Genomic DNA, 16,223 nt, shown 5'->3' on the forward strand with positions numbered 1-16,223 from the left:
AGGAAACCACAGGTTTTCTTCAAGAAGAAATGTGGAGTTCACTGAGCCACAGATAACAGTATACTAGAAATCTGCAGAATGGGTTTAGAAAGACTGAATATGTTGGCTAGAGACCCCTGAAATATTTCTAGGATAGTCTGAAGTTAATGAGAAATGGATGTTTGGGATCCTTCAGTGATGAACATTATCCAACACATTGGCTTTGTGTTGTGCGCCTAAGGCCAATGAAAACTGTTGGACTGGCTGATCTGAGATCTTTTGATCTCCGTAAAGAATCCTTCAAGCTTCCTTCAAGAATCCTTCAATCCTTCCACAGGAAAAAGGTGGCAATGTTCCTTTTTGCTGGCCAACCTCAGGTTTCCCAGTACAGCCATTTGCCCAGGCAACCCAGAGCAGTGGTCACTGTGCCAAGGCTGACAGAGCTCAAGAATAGTTTGGACAATGCTCTCAAGCACATGGAGTGACTCTTGGGGTCACTGCACATGGCCAGGAGATGGACTCGATGACCCTGATGGGTCCCTTCCAACTCAGCATATTCCATGATTCTATGACCCTTATTCACACCGTGAGGTAACTTCATATTCCGTTTAATTTCCACTCTTGTGTGGTTTCACCTTTATAGCCAGACACAAACTGGTTTTCCTGTTTTGGGAGGTGAAATGAAGATCATTACCTTGTGTCCTTGTGGCAGCCCTGAGCAAGCTTCCCTGCCACGTGTGGCAGCCTCTCAGCCCTGGGTGTGCCTGCAAGCTGGGTGACTCCAATTCTCTCCATCAGGGACAGGAGCAGTTGGGCCGCACACTCGCGCACCGGGGCGGGGCGGCTGCTGGGGAGGAGAGAGCAAACCCTGGGCACAGGGACAAAGAGCAGCAGCAGCACCGGCCTTGGCCAGAGCTGCTCCCTGCCCTTGCTGGGGGAAGGAGCCTGGGCTCTCCCTGCACCTGCAGACACCTGCACAAGGTTCTGTCCTCAGCTAAACACAAAGTTAGCATTGTACACAAGGCCTCCCTGCACGGAAGAGGGAGAATTCAGTCTCCCTGCACTGTCTGATACTCATTTTCTTTCACAGTATTTACTCTGAGAAGGATTAAAGAAATAGATGACAAATGAATCATTTAGAAATAAAGGACAATTGATGCTGACCCATCAGAGGGCACCCAGTACACAGAGCTGCAGCAGGATTGAGGCTCTTTCCACCCATTTATCCCCAAATCTGCAGAACTTTGGAAAACAACAAATGCAGGGAAAATGCATTGTGGGCGGTGAAGTTGCAGAATATCCAGCAATGCACCCTGTTTCTTCTGTGAGGCTTGGCAACAGATCCATCTGAATGTTTTACCCTATTGCAAAGCTGACGAAAGCGTGGCAGGCAATTTAGCCGGGTTGTCCTGTTCTAGAGAGTGTCTCTTGGGAACTATCAGGCCCAGCACTAACATTAAGGCAGCATTTGCTCCAACTGTCCCATGGCAGTCAGGCTGTGAAGGTGCCTGTAAAGTGACCATCATCTCAAGGCTAACATGAAACATCAGTCTGAATAGAAAGTAGAGCTCTGAGGCACGGACAGTCATACAAGGCTCCTTTGGCAGGAGCTGCACCTGCTGTGCAGGCTGTGCCACACCCAGCAGATTGTCCCCCATGTGCCCCACGCCCCAGCAAGGACCCTCCTCATTTCTCAAGTTAATGGCATCATGAGAAGACATGGTTTTCCCAGGGCCTCTGTGGTTAGAGCTGTGAAATACCAAACACTGCTCACAGCTGCAATTGCAATTGTCCCTCTGCCCACAAAAGCACAAGGCTCTATCCTCGGCCTTTGCAGGCACCTTCCCTTCCCCACTGATCACCACATCTGGGAAAATCTGACAGACTGGAAGAACTCCAGGAAGCAGCAGGAAGCTGAGTCAGAGGAGCTTTAGATTGAATATCAGGAAAAAGGGTTTTTCACGCAGAGGGTGGTTGGGCACTGGAACAGGCTCCCCAGGGCAGTGGTCACAGCACCAAGCCTGATAGGGTTGAAGGAGCATTTGGACAACAATCTCAGGCACTTGGTGTGACCCTTGGGCTGTTCTATGCAAGGCCAGGAGTTGGACTCGATGGTCCTGATGGGCCCATCCAGCTCCCCATATTCTACATTTCTGTGATTCTGAGAACTAATAGGCTGCAGGAGGGCAGAAATAGGTGACAAGAGGAAAGAAGTGAGGTTGGTTGGAGAATAAAGTCACTGAGTTCACAGAAGATGCAGGATACAGGACCCTTTCCTCCCACCATTCCCATTCTCTGTCTCATCCCTTTTCCCTCCTGTGGTAGTGTGTTGCTAAGTTTCTTGTGTTATTCCCCCAATTTATGTATTGTTCTCCCCTATTACGTGTAAAATGGTTTCGTTCCCCCGGTTTTTCCCGCCACTGCTAGACTGTCAGCTAAGTTGCTATAGCAACTGCTATTCATAGTTGCCGATATGTAATTGCTTCTCCCCTTGGTTTCCCTTATAAGTGAAAGTTGTTTCCTCCCTGTCCAGTCAATCACTCCCTTCCTCCTCCCAGGTTTCGAGAACCTTCTCCTCTCTAGAGATGGTGGTTGGCTGGGGCCCCAGGACACCTCCTTTACCTTTTGATTATTGGTCTCCATGGAGTGTCAGTTCTGTGAAGTTCATCCCCTCACCTTTCCTGATTGGCTCTGTCTGTACCCACCCCCTTGCTTTATAATCCTGTTTTCACCCCCTATGAAAAAAAACTTTTTCCCGGATGGTTTCCCGGTGTTTGGATGCGGCATCACCGTCAATAAACCGATGTTTAACCCCCGGGAAATGGTCAGTTCCGTTCCTCTCATATACCAGCGAGGTACGCCAGTCCGCAGCCAGCACAGCCCGAGGCCATCAGGCTCCGAAGGGTGCTGGCCAGGAATTGCAGAGGGGCGTCGGCCTTTCGCCCTCAGCTAGTCGGACTCTAAACTTCGGGCCACATACGTTCCTCTCTGCAGATGGCGCCCACGCGGGGGCTTTACCGTACCCCGCGGACTGGACTTTAAATCTACTAGCCGTCAGACTTCCTCCGGTGTCAGTGGACTAATCCGCCTGAACTTTTCGTTTGCAACGCTCTTTGATTAGGTGAACCCCGGACTCGGTTCCTCCCCTGCCTTTTAATTTTCCCTGGGAGCTCTACGCGGGGGACTGCCGTCTGCCGCCTTTCGCGCTCGCGGTGCCCCGGCACGGTGACGCCAGGCCCAGCAGCGGGGCTCTCGGCACGGCGCTGACTGGTTGCGGCGGGCTCATTCAGGGCGGGGCGGCTTTTCCGCGCGGTTTGCCGTGGTGGGGTCGCTACACCCCCCACGATCATGGGTGTGGGTCACAGCAAAACCCAAAAAGGAGTTTTTTTTGTAGTTAAGGGTTTGTTACTTGGAAGAGGTTTTACTGCCCCCAAGAAAGAGTTGATAGTGTTGATTAGATGGGTATTTTCACATTTCCCTGAAGTTTCCCCAGAAGTTGCGAAAGAGCCGCGCTTTTGGGCAGCCGTTGTGGCCAAATTAGACCAACAGGTTAACGCTGGGGAATCCCGGTTGTCTAACGTGGCATACTGGGCAAGCAAAGTATTAACTTCGCTGCGCCCAGCCGGGAGTTCAAGAAAGGATCTTTCTTTTTCGAGTTTGTTCCCTAGTTCTCCCGGTTCCCGCATCCTTACCCCCCAGCCCTCTCCCTCTTCACACAGGCAGGAGCCCTCGAAAGGGATTTTAAAGGCCAACAAAAAGCAGGGAAACCATTCTGCCCCTGCTCCCTCTCGACCTGCTCAGCCTCCCCGTCCGAGGAGCCCTGCCCAAGTTCTTCCATCCTCCCCTTCTACCCCAGTTCCCAAGTCCCCAGTTTCAACCCCTAAGTTTGTTCCGCTTAGTAATGAAATTCCACAAAATAGCCCCTTTACTGTCCAAGATGGCGGGGACCACGCGGTCTCTGCCGCCAGAGCTCTTTCTTCTTCCGCTAACCCGTTCCTCCCAAGCACCAACCCCTTCCTTCACCCTGACCACACCCCTTGCCCAGTTACTCCTCTCTCATACCCTCCCTCCGTCCCGCTCACTCCTCAGCACTCCGCCCCACCTTCAGCTCCTCCTCAAACCCCTCCCCCGGTTCAGCCCCCCACTCCCTTCCCCCCCGCTCCGTTTTCGTTTTTCCCTCCGCCTCCGAACGCCGTCCGGGGGGCGGACAAGGGTACTTTGCCGCGCCCACTCCCTTGCCTTACGTCAGCTCCAAACCCCGCCTCAACCTCCTCCCGTTTCGGTTCCCACGCCACCCCCCCCAGCTCTCACGCTTTGTGTTCAGAGGAGGGGGGGGGGGAAAGCCGGAAACTGGAGCAAGCTCCCCTATTAGAAGCCGCCCCGGTAACATATCATATAAGAGAAAGAAGAAATGCACGGGCACAGTGGGTGCCTTTAGCACAGGTCCAAATAAAGGAGCTATGCAAAGCTCAGAAAGATTACTCCCGGGAGTCAGAATTCTTCCGGGGTTTGCTACACAATACCCTTGCTCAGGGAGATTTGGTACCGACGGATTTAAGGTCCCTCTTCTCTAGCCTGCTCAGACCCATGGAATTTAGAGTCTGGGTGAGGGAATGGAGGAGGGAAATAGTGGAAGTACTCCCAAGTTTTTGGGGGAACCTTACACTGTCCCATGATGCAGATGGTCAGTTAATTACCCAAGAACATCTTTTGGGTGAAGGACAGTGGGCTGAAGGGGCAAATCAAGCTAAAGCCTTATTCCCATCCCAGCTAGTAGAGACGGCCCGGGCAGCTGAGCGGGCCTTCTTTAAGTTAGAGGTAGTTACCTCCCAATGGGAAGATGCTGAGGTTTTGCAAGGAGCGCAAGAGCCATACATGGAATTTATCGAACGCCTATACAGATATGTGGAAGCGCAAGCGTTCGGAGAGGATGACAGAGAAAAAATGCTTGAGCAGATGGCTTATAGCAATGCCAACGCTGACTGCCGCAAGGCTATAAAAACTCTCCCTCGAAGTCCTAAGCCCACAGTAGAAGCCATGATAGATGTCGTAGTGCGTCAAGTCTCCCTGGCCCCAAGGCCTAAGAGAACATCTGTGCATTTTGCTGAATGCCCCGAGCAAGACTTCATAGAGGCTGAAGCTTCCCCCGTGGCCGGTCCTTCTACTTCTGAGTCCGGCAGGAGGACATCAGCAACCCATCCCTGCCATCTCTGTGGCAAGGTGGGGCATTGGATGCCTCAGTGTCCCATGCGCCAAGACTACATGGAATGGAGGCGGAAGCAAGATAAGAAGAAGACAGAGGAAAAAGACCACCCAAATGAGTCAGGCACCTCATCCCGAAGCAGAGGATGCAGAAGGAAGCTGAGTCACAGGTTCAGGCGTGCTCGCGGTGACGGAGAAAACCCTCCCAAACACCATCAGTTTCCTCAGATGTTTACTCCCTCCCCAATGCTGAGACTGCTGCTCCTACCCCTCTCGTCACTGAACTACCTCTGGTTTATTAATCCCAAACCTCCCTCCCCCATTTCTTCTTCTTCTCCCGAACTGGATTTATTATTTGGGGCAGAACCATCTGTTTAAGTATTTTGCGTTTAACTGTTCACCTTTTGTCTTTTAGTACATTTCCCTAAATCACTTTTGATTTTCATCCTCCTAATTTGCAAGCTAGTCCGGAGAAAACTGACTGCGCCGAGTGCCACTGTCCCTTGCAATGTTCAGAAGACAAAGACACTCGTCATGACCAGCTGCGAGTTCCTGCATTCTAAGCTTAATTTGGACTTTACTCTTCATTTTAATTTTTATTTGGTAAAAAACGGGGAGATGTGGTAGTGTGTTGTTAAGTTTCTTGTGTTATTCCCCCAATTTATGTATTGTTCTCCCCTATTACGTGTAAAATGGTTTTGTTCCCCCGGTTTTTCCCGCCACTGCTATACTGTCAGCTAAGTTGCTATAGCAACTGCTATTCATAGTTGCCGATATGTAATTGCTTCTCCCCTTGGTTTCCCTTATAAGTGAAAGTTGTTTCCTCCCTGTCCAGTCAATCACTCCCTTCCTCCTCCCAGGTTTCGAGAACCTTCTCCTCTCTAGAGATGGTGGTTGGCTGGGGCCCCAGGACACCTCCTTTACCTTTTGATTATTGGTCTCCATGGAGTGTCAGTTCTGTGAAGTTCATCCCCTCACCTTTCCTGATTGGCTCTGTCTGTACCCACCCCCTTGCTTTATAATCCTGTTTTCACCCCCTATGAAAAAAAACTTTTTCCCGGATGGTTTCCCGGTGTTTGGATGCGGCATCACCGTCAATAAACCGATGTTTAACCCCCGGGAAATGGTCAGTTCCGTTCCTCTCATATACCAGTGAGGTACGCCAGTCCGCAGCCAGCACAGCCCGAGGCCATCAGGCTCCGAAGGGTGCTGGCCAGGAATTGCAGAGGGGCGTCGGCCTTTCGCCCTCAGCTAGTCGGACTCTAAACTTCGGGCCACATACGTTCCTCTCTGCACCCTCCCAGCAATCCCATTCTCTGTCTCATCCCTTCTCCCTTCCACACACACGAAGGTGAAGAACATCAGTAAAAGAAGAAGAACCTGCTTGACTCCCATGTCCATGAGAGCAGTCATTGCTCATGCAGGAGTCACATTCTCCACCATGATCCCCAGGCTCTGACTGGCTGCTTTCTGAACAAATTCTGGGGAGTTGGACACCATCTGGAGAAGGACCCGAGCAACTTCATCCACCTCAGAGTCCATGTCCTTCTTCAAGGTCACAGAGAGCTCTCCCAAAGTGACAATAGCAGAGCAGGACACCTGGGAACGGACGTTGGTCACCTGGGGAAGCCATGAGAGGAAACATAAGAATCACCTTGGAAAGAAAACCAGTTGCCTTCAACAGAAGTCCCAGGAAATGACAACACATCCCACTGTGTCCAGAGGAACATACAAGTACAGGAAGAGCAGGAGTGCACAAGCACAGAAAGGCACTTACTCTGGCACCAATTTCTGGCCTGAGACCTGCTCATTGTAGGCCTAAAATAAAAATTTCATTCAGTGTTCTACTTAACCCTTCTAAAATGTCCACAGCTTTGATTTTATGACCTTTTACTAGAAGATTAAATAAAGAGCTGCTTTCAAATCATAAAGGCACAACTGATAAAGATAAAAGAGTCAGGTGCTCCTGTTCAAAAAAGCAACACCAGCAGTGGAAGCACTCAGCCAGGAAACAGAAAACGCAGGCTCTGGTCTACAGAATAATTTACAGTGTTGAATTACAGCTTCGGCAGAGACTGGTACTCTGGCAAATAATGTCATTAGTGTCTCAGTTTTTGAATTTGCACATTGCATTATAAAGGCTCCACACTCAAAGATCAGTGTCAGATACCCGACCTGCCAGTAAATACAGCTGCATGTGCCCACAGATCCTACAGACAGCTGACAGACATTGGAAATATCAGGTCTAAACCAGAAATGAAGGCACACCCTGAGCACACATGGAGATGAACAAGCTCATACCTACTCTACACACCGTGTATGAAGTATGGGGGACAATTCAGAACAATGTTCTCACCTTGCTGGTAACTGCCAAGCAAACCTCACCAAGTCTGCAAAGCAGGACCTCTGAATGGGACCCAGCCAGGTGTTGGATGGTGAGGAGTCTCTTCTCCTTCAGCTCCCTGAAAGGCAGAAGATTGATTTTTCTCTCCACCAAGGCAGCACCCTCTGAAATGACCAGGCTGGCAGCTCAGTTGAACAATGGGAGGTGCTTTTCATGGAGTGCTTAATAAAATCTGTGGAATGTGTTGCCCCAGGATGCTGTGGCTGTCAAAAGCATTCACAAACCCAAGAGACAAAGAGAGGGGTTTCAGAGTGGCCATTTGAGAGGACAGCCTTTCTGAAACCTCTGGCACATGAGGCCCCTCTGTCACTGCTTCCTAGAAGCTGTGAGACCGGGCCATGCTGCTGTTTGTTGTCACCTCCCTGTACCTGTCCCTGAGACACAGTGCCACCGGGCTGTTATTGGGGCATTTTCCTTCTTTGCCAGCCCCAGCAGGCATTCAGCAGGGAGAGTCTGCACTGGCTCTCTGGAGCTGAGTTTGCACTCTATGATCTCAGCCTCTCTGTCACCCCCTCCACTCCTTCTCACACATTCCCCAAAAAGCAGCAGGATGTCTGCTGGGACCACCTCGGCCTGCAGGAAGGCCAAGTGGGTCCTGGCCTCTCCTGACCCACAGCATAGCTTTCCTTCAGCCCAGCAAGGAAATATAAAAACTGTATTATCACCTCACACAGAGGGCCAGGAGCTTTTTATTTTGGCTGCAAGTGTCCTCAGGGCATTGGGGAAGAGGAGAAAAAGAGTGTTTTGCAGCAAGCAACCAGGCTACTTAGGCAGGATAGTAGGCAAAGTGCCTGGAAGCTGCTTTTTAGGACTTTGGTTGTTCTGCTGAAGCTTCTGACAGAGCTGATGGGCAGATCCCAGAGCTGTTGAGAGTTCCTGGGAAATTTGTCCTTGGATATGTCTAGGAATGCTCTCCCAGGCATGAACTGCCATCTGTGTCCTGTCCATATGTTACTGCCTTGACTGTTGAGTGTCTGAGGTGCCTCTTGAGGCTGCTGTGGACCTCCTTCACCAAGGAATGGATTGTGACACAACATCCCTTTCTGCTTCTATTTGGGCACTGACAGAGCCCGGAGCACTCTGGCTGGAGCTTGGGCTCTGGCCAAGCAAGATTGCAAATGAGAGCAGCTCATGGTCCTCAGCTCTTCCCTGCTGCTGGGACAGACAGACATGGCCATGGGGACAGAATGGAGCTGCCCCACCTGCCAGAGCACTTAGAAGGATGTGAATTTTTCTCTGCTCTGTCACTACCAGTTCTGCCTGGGCTGCATCCTGCAGTGGGCAAAGAGAAATCCAGCGTGCCCACTCTGCAGAAGAATGATAGAAGCTGTCAGGTTTTCTGAGTAGGGTGAACAGGACTACATACAATTTGCCATCAGCTCCCCCAAACAATTGCTACAGTCCAGCAGGGAGAGAGCCTGGCCACCTTGCTGAAAGCAGCCCCCCAGACCCTGTGATGGCTGCTCCATCTTCCCCACAGGGAACACTGTCCCCAGCTGAGCAGGGGGGCTGCAGGACCAGAGCCTGTGCATGGCCTCCTGCCCAAGGTGTGGGCCGAATTTTTCAAATAACAATGTCATCTGCTGGACCAAAGTTGGCCCTGGCTGCACCAGAAGCTGGAGGGAATATGCCAGCACCAGAGATGGCTGGTTAAGGAATTCATAGAGCAGCATCCTGCACGCCCTCTGTGCCTATGGTCAAGTTGCCAAAATCTTGGTGCCAGTGCTGCAGCTTCTCCTCTGTAGCAGTCTGAATTGCTGCTAGCATAGTCCAGGTAAAGAAGCAAAAAGGACCTTTGCATAATCTCCACCGATGTTTTATTCAGCCGTGCAGGGAGATGTTCAGCTCCCAGCACCCACACACAGAGGGTCTCACTTTGTCTCCACGGGGGCCTGGGGGCTGACCCTGATTTCGGGGCAGTACAAAGATAAGGGGACCAATCAGGGAATAGGGAAGGTGTGGCTCAGGAACACAGGAACAGACACAGGAACAGGGGAAGGAGCCAATGGGGTCTAACAGCTTTTTGAGGGAAGCTTCTTGTGTCTCCCTAGACCAGGGAAAGCCTCACCAGGGTCTCCACAATTCCCTGTCTTTTATATTATTAGGAAAGCTTCTCTGAAGGATCAACTGAATCAACACAAAATGACAAAAACAATCAAAAGCACTCATAAGACAATTGTTCAAAATGGAAACAATTCTGAGTTCCCAACGTGCCAACAGATTTCTTGGAGTGTCTTAGATCTGACAAGAGGGATGCAGGGTTTTCTCAGCACAGTTTATCAGGAAGCTGAGTCACACATACTGAACCTCTGGTCCATGGCCTCCTCACTGCCATCGTGCAGCAAGGAGGCCCAGAGGCTGCTGTGCTCTGGGCCTGTCAGGGATGAACACAGTGGCTCTGGCCAGTGCCAGCTCCAGCTCCAGCAGCTCACAAGGGGAGACTCCTTCCAGAAGCTCTGCTGGCTCCAGTGTGGCACACCAACAGAGCCCACTGGAAGCCCCCCTCCATTGCAGCCCCCCCAGCTGCGCCATCATCACTGCAGAGCAGGAGCTGCCCCAGAGGAGCCGCGGCCGGAGCTCATGGCAGTGGCAGGTCCCTGTGCCCAGGGCAGAGCCACAGAACCTCTGCTCCTGCCTGGGACAGGGGCTGCTCACCCTGGTGTCCCACCGAGAGGACGGATCCTGGGCCCCAAACTCTGCCCAGCCCTGCAAAAGGCCACCCCGCCAGCAGGGCCAGCAAGGTTCCTGCAGCCATTCAGCCAAATCAGAGGAAACAAATGTCTCTGTAGCTGACACAGTCTCTGCACACAGCTTTCTCCCCCTTCTCCTGGTGCCTTTCCCTGGCTCCAGGAAGAGCTGCAGGAAATGCTGTGTGAGCCATGATGATGGAAGAGCTACTGATAAAAATACTGGGGTGATGCTTTCAGAGCAGTCATGAATGGAAGATTGACCAACCTTCCAGCCAATGGTATGCCAAAAGTTTCCATTCTTGAAATAATAGACTGCAATAAATTAGTAAAAAGAAAGATATGGAAACAAATTATATTTCTCACAGCTGCTGGCTTTCCTCAGGCCCCATGGTCTATGTACTGCTAGACTTACTTCATTTAGGCAGAATATGAATTGCCCTGACTTGTTGGAGACTGACCACAAGGTCTCATCTGTGGTGGGCAGTCACTAAAATTAGCTCAGCAGAGGCATCTTCAGCTGTCCAAGTGTAGCAGAAATACATATTCTCTGCTTCATGGCTGTGTGGCAGCAGCTGCTGGTGTGGGTTTGTCAGCGTTGCTTCATGGATTACCCCTGGGAAGGAATTGTGTGCACAGGCACAGTGTGATGGCTTCGATCTCCTCTAATTACTCCAATCGGATGATGGCCAGAACTTATAGGCAAAAAGCATCATGACAGAATAATTTACAATATTCTCCAAATTACTCCTGTGGTTTTGATTTTCTTACTGATTAGGTTCAGTGTCTGGCCTCAAGAAATCAGTCCAGAAAGAACAGGCAAACCTCAGCTTACAAGTTAGGGTGCAAGTCTTTAATCTGCCGTTTTTGCAGCAGGTACAAAAAGCTGAAACAACTTTTCAACATATTTGCAAAAAAATCTCTTAGTTTTTGCTATACCTATCCAGAACCTGACTTTCTCCTCGTTTTAGTTTGATTTGAGATCCAAGCATGATTTTTTTCTGGACAGGAAAGTAAGAACCAGCTGCAAATACAGACTACAAGTGTGAATCTATACTGCAGGAACTGAGCTGTAGCTTGGAATTAAAGGCAAGAAGTGATGCCATGGTAAATGTGAACATTTAGTGCTGGCATAGGAGCCTTCTGCAATGCTCCACCAACCCATGGTTCACATTGCTACAAACTCTCTTTCTGGTGTTACAAAGAGTGTTGAAGAGCTGACTGTAAGTAAAAAAAATAGCCAGAATGTTAATTTTTGTTAATATGGTGAACAATGACTATGTAATAATTCAGAGCTCATAGAAGTGAGTATTCAGATTTCCACTTAGTATGTGCTGGCAGTTTTAATTTGAAATCACCAGGTTTATCCAAATCAAGTTATCCATAGGAATTAATTTGCTCTATGATCTACCTAAAAATGCCTCATTGTCTGATAAGTTTAGTAGAAATTTGCAAAGTCAACAGTCCACAGATTTTCATTTCTTGTTTAGTGGCTATTCTGCAGGAAAGCTTTTACAGACTAATCCGTTTGGATGTAATTAAAATGCCAGTACATTTCATCTAGACATTTTGGTATTAGAACAAAACCATGTGACTGCACAGCCTTTTAAAAAATATTTTAAAATAAATTTTCAAATCTGAGTAGGACTCAGAAAAAAAACTCTACCAAACTTCAACTCCATTGGAAGATTCCCTTGTCACCCTGTGAATCAACTTTACATTCAGAAGATTAAAAGTCCCCATTATGGTGGTTTTGGTATGGTTAGGAATTGGGGAAGGGTCTTCTTCCTTCTTAGCTCCATGCTGCAGTGCCTTTGGGATGTGGCCTGCTGGCCGTTGTTTGTGCAGCCCTGGTGTTTCTCCATGAGGCAGAAAGTGCAATTGCATTTCCAGCCCAAGCTCGTGAGGAGTGGGGCGTGCAGAGCTGTGCCAGACCCAGGCCAGCAGCTGTGCCCCCAGAGGGTTTTGGTTCCTGCCCAGGGCAGCTGGTGCATCTCTGCCGTGAGTGCCTCCCCTTCCAGGTGCCCATGGACAGCAGGTGCAGGGTTCTGCAAGGGGCACGGAACAGGGTGGGGATGTCTGCTGGCAACAGAGTGCAGCGGAGAGCAAACAGTCCAGGATGGTCCTGGAATGTGTGACAGAGAACTCCTGACACAGCTGGTGACTGAGCCAGTGAGGGAAGGCACTGCTGGGCCTGCTGCTTGTGAGGAGAGAAGGGCTGCTGGGTGACAGGAGGGCTGGAGGCGGCCTTGGGCTCAGTGATCACAAAGTGCTTGTGTTTGATTCCCAGAGAAGGAACGAGAGATGTTGGGGAAGTGTTGACCTGCAACACATTGTGAATTTGTTAAGCTTTAACAGGCAGTGCTTAGTCGTACCTTCCCTCACACCAGTGGTTGATGTGTGCAAGTGGATGTCTTAGCCTTGAGAATAAAGACAGTGGGCCTACTGAGGAGGTAGCTGCAATGCATTGAAGGAGAAGAAGGCTCTTAACTATAGGAGGAGAATTTGAGGAACGGGATGTTCACCACATGACCAGCAGAGACCCTCAAGAGACCCCTACTCTAAATGTCAGTAATTTTGGGGAAATGATTTAAACATGTCAAATACTTTGTGAGAATGTTTAGCCTGTGAGTTTGAGGAAAGTAATGAATAAAAGTGAGGAAAGTAATGAATAAAAGTAATGAAAGTAATGTCTTAGTTCCGTGGATACTTACACGTGGTTGTGCATGTTTCAGGGCAGTGATTCCTCACACACCCAGCACTGAAGTAAAGTAATGCCTCTTTTCTCACACTGAGCTGGCAGTGTGGATCGACACTGCTTGGTAACTTTCATTTTGGTCATTCTTATTGGAGCATAAAGAATGGTTGAAATGAAATCTTTTCCAGCTGTTTCTCTTTGGTTTACCTGTTTGAGGGTTAAAATCCTGTGCTGCAGGTGTGCTGGGTGTGTGCAGAGCAGTGCAGCCCCAGACACCCCTTGGCTTGCCCACAGGTTGTCATGCCTTGTTGCCAGGTGTGCCCAGCTGTGGCAGGAGAAGGAGCCCGCAGCGCAGTGGGCACCGTGCCCTGCCCAACCGGGGCTCTCTGGCACAGAGCAGCAGCAGTGCCAGCACCGTTCAACCGCTCCTGCCTTGGCTTCCCCTGGCACGCAGAAGCCTCTGGAAATCAGCACCGCCAGCAGCACTCCCAGTTTGGAGCAGCTGCTGCTGGCAGGCAGATGCTGCCAGTTCGACTGCTGCCAAAGGGGAAGAAAGGCAGAGATGTACCTGCACCGGAGCCCTGGCCATGTCCAATAAAGGTGCAAATATGTGGGGAGATTTGTTAGGAAGCATTTCAGCTGTGATGCCAACAGTGGCTTCTCTCCTGGTTCTGTGTGTTCCAGACGAGTAATGCAATGGTTGGCTCTGACAATGAAGAAGTAGATGTTATGTGGATGTTCAGGTGTGTGGTGACGGTATTGTAATACACCCTCCCATAGTCCTCTTTCCTGTCCCCCTTGTAATCGCCTTGGTAGTCAGGGCATTTGGGGAGGCCTGGCTTGTTACCAGCAGGCAGGGTGTAACAACACCTGACCTCCAGTCAGGATGCAAGAAAATAACCTCCACCAATGGACAGCAGAGAAAGAGTTGACTGACAAAACTTTTAGAGGGGCTATGGGTATAAAAGGCAGAGCATCCTTTTTGTAGATGAGCACATGGCTGCTAGTCACAGAGACTCCCAATGCTGCAATTTTTCCTTGTTCAGTCCTTTGTTAAGGTTTTCTAAACCTTTAAAATTTTAAAAGTGTGAGTCATTTCTCACATGTGCAATGCTGTGGGCCATTGTCTTGGTCTGGTTCCCTTTGCTTGTGTCCCATCTGAGTGCTCAGCCAAGGTACAGGCTGTAGGTGCTTGGGGCACTCCTGGAGTTCCTCTTGGATCCCTGAACAACAGGGTTTGGCCCATGGGGGGAGTTTGCTTTGTGACAAAGAAGAGCTTCCCAGGCTGTTTTGTGTTTGCTGTAGGGAAGGTTGTTTATTGCTTTGCATAAATTCACAGACCAACATGGAGCATTTTCTTTGTGATGTCAGGGCATGGTTGCCACCTTGTCATAGTGACATCAGAAGGTTGCCTTGGTGCATGGAAGGCCTGAGTGTCAGAGCAGCCCTAGTGCTTGCTCAGATCAGGAGAACTTTCCTGGTTGGTGCCTTTGTCAGTGGGTAGCTGCCCACTGACAAGAGCCTTGTTTCATCTATTTACCTAAGTTTCAAAAATAGCAATGTTTCACCATCTGGCCAGGGCAGCTTTTGCTGCTTATGGCATTTCTTTTTCCGCTTATTATGTTACACACTTTGCACGTAAGTAGAGTTTTCCGTTCTACTTAGGTTAGGGTGTATCCTAACCTGGCTTTTGTATGTCTTCCTGCTCTTTCTTGGTGGCTGAGTTTCTTATTTTGAAACAGAAAGAGCATTAGGATGCCACTGGTTTGGTAAAGCTCCTGTCACGATGTTCAGCTAAAAAGGGAGTGTCTGTAGCCACAAGGGCAGCATTTGCAGGGGAACCTGCAGGGCTTCCGTTCCCTCCAAGGGAGAGTCTGTGGCAGCAGAGTCTGTCATTTCCTCAGTTTGCTGGGACAAGCAGGACACCTTTGAAAATGTAGACTGGCAGACCTTCTTGGAATGCCTTTTAAAATCTCTGCAGTTGTTCCCAGAATTTAGAGAAAGCTTATTTCTTTTTAACTTTTGACATGAAAGGATTTGACTGTCTAACTAATAACCTTTTACTGAGTGCTAACCTAGTTATTCTGTTTGAAAGGAAGTGCAAACTCTAAAGCAGTGAGTGTCTGCTCCTGAACCCTAAAGGTGCTGCTGTGCTCTTCCACAATAGAACTGCCACAGCTCAAGGGAATTTTGGGAAGCTTTTCTGGGCAATTGTTTCCTGCAGGTTAATAAGAATTAGTGCATGTAACTGACCGGAAAAAAAAGAGTACCTGAAGGAGAGGATTTTAGAAGCTGTTTTATGTGTTTGGTAGAACAGGAGCATTGAGTGTTAAAGAACAATTTGCATTTTCTTGCTCATATTTGTATTCATTTACTGGCAAAACAGGCTGAAGTGTAGGCACAAGCAAGAATATCTCTGATCCTTTGCTGGATGTGTGAATGAAATGTGTCTGCTGGAGGGATGTTGTGCAATGGGAAATCATCTCTGTTTGGGTTGACTTGTTCTGTGGAATTCAGCAGCCCAGGCAGTTTTCTGACAGCATCTGGTTAATTTTCCCTTCCCACTACAGGTCACCTGAAGTGTGTATTCAGCTGTGCTGAAGGTCCTGAGGTGAGTGAGAAAGGAACATCTCATGTTCCTGGTGTTTAAGAATTGTGGAGCAAGCTGAGAGCTTGGCCAGTAGCAATAGAGTGTAGAGAGCCAGCTAGGAAGGCTGAAAGAAAATCCATTTTCATGCCTGAAGAAAAATAACAAAGTCCAAAATGGATATTTTAAATTTCTATATCAGAGCTTTGAAGAACTACAAACCTAGTGTTGCAGAGAGAAACTTGCTTGCTGACGGCAGATAGGGTGGAATATTTACATAGGAGCAATTTGCTGTACAGTTGAATTAGACCATTTAAATTTAGTCAGAGTCCCTTAGAATTCTATTCCTATCAAACTTTATGATATCTACTTGGAACATGAGGTGGTAGAACAGGAAGGCCATCTTGCAACGGTGCCTGCTGTATCTGAAGTGCAATGGGCACCTTTGTGTCTGGGGAGCTGCGTGGGCCCAAAGGACGCAGGGCTGGCGGCCGTGAGCAGCTGAAGATGAGGCAGCGTGGGGCCAGGGGGCCAAGCAGGCCAAGGGCACGGTGGCTGTGCCAGCAGCAGTGGGGCAGCAGGAGCAGGGCAGTGAGCGTGGCCTGTGCTGCGCAGCGCTGCGGCCACAGCTGGAGTGCTGTGTGCAGCTGTGGGCCCTGGGAAGCA

The sequence above is a fragment of the Zonotrichia albicollis genome, chromosome 8 (genome assembly GCF_047830755.1).
Source record: "Zonotrichia albicollis isolate bZonAlb1 chromosome 8, bZonAlb1.hap1, whole genome shotgun sequence".
Lineage (NCBI taxonomy): Eukaryota > Metazoa > Chordata > Aves > Passeriformes > Passerellidae > Zonotrichia > Zonotrichia albicollis.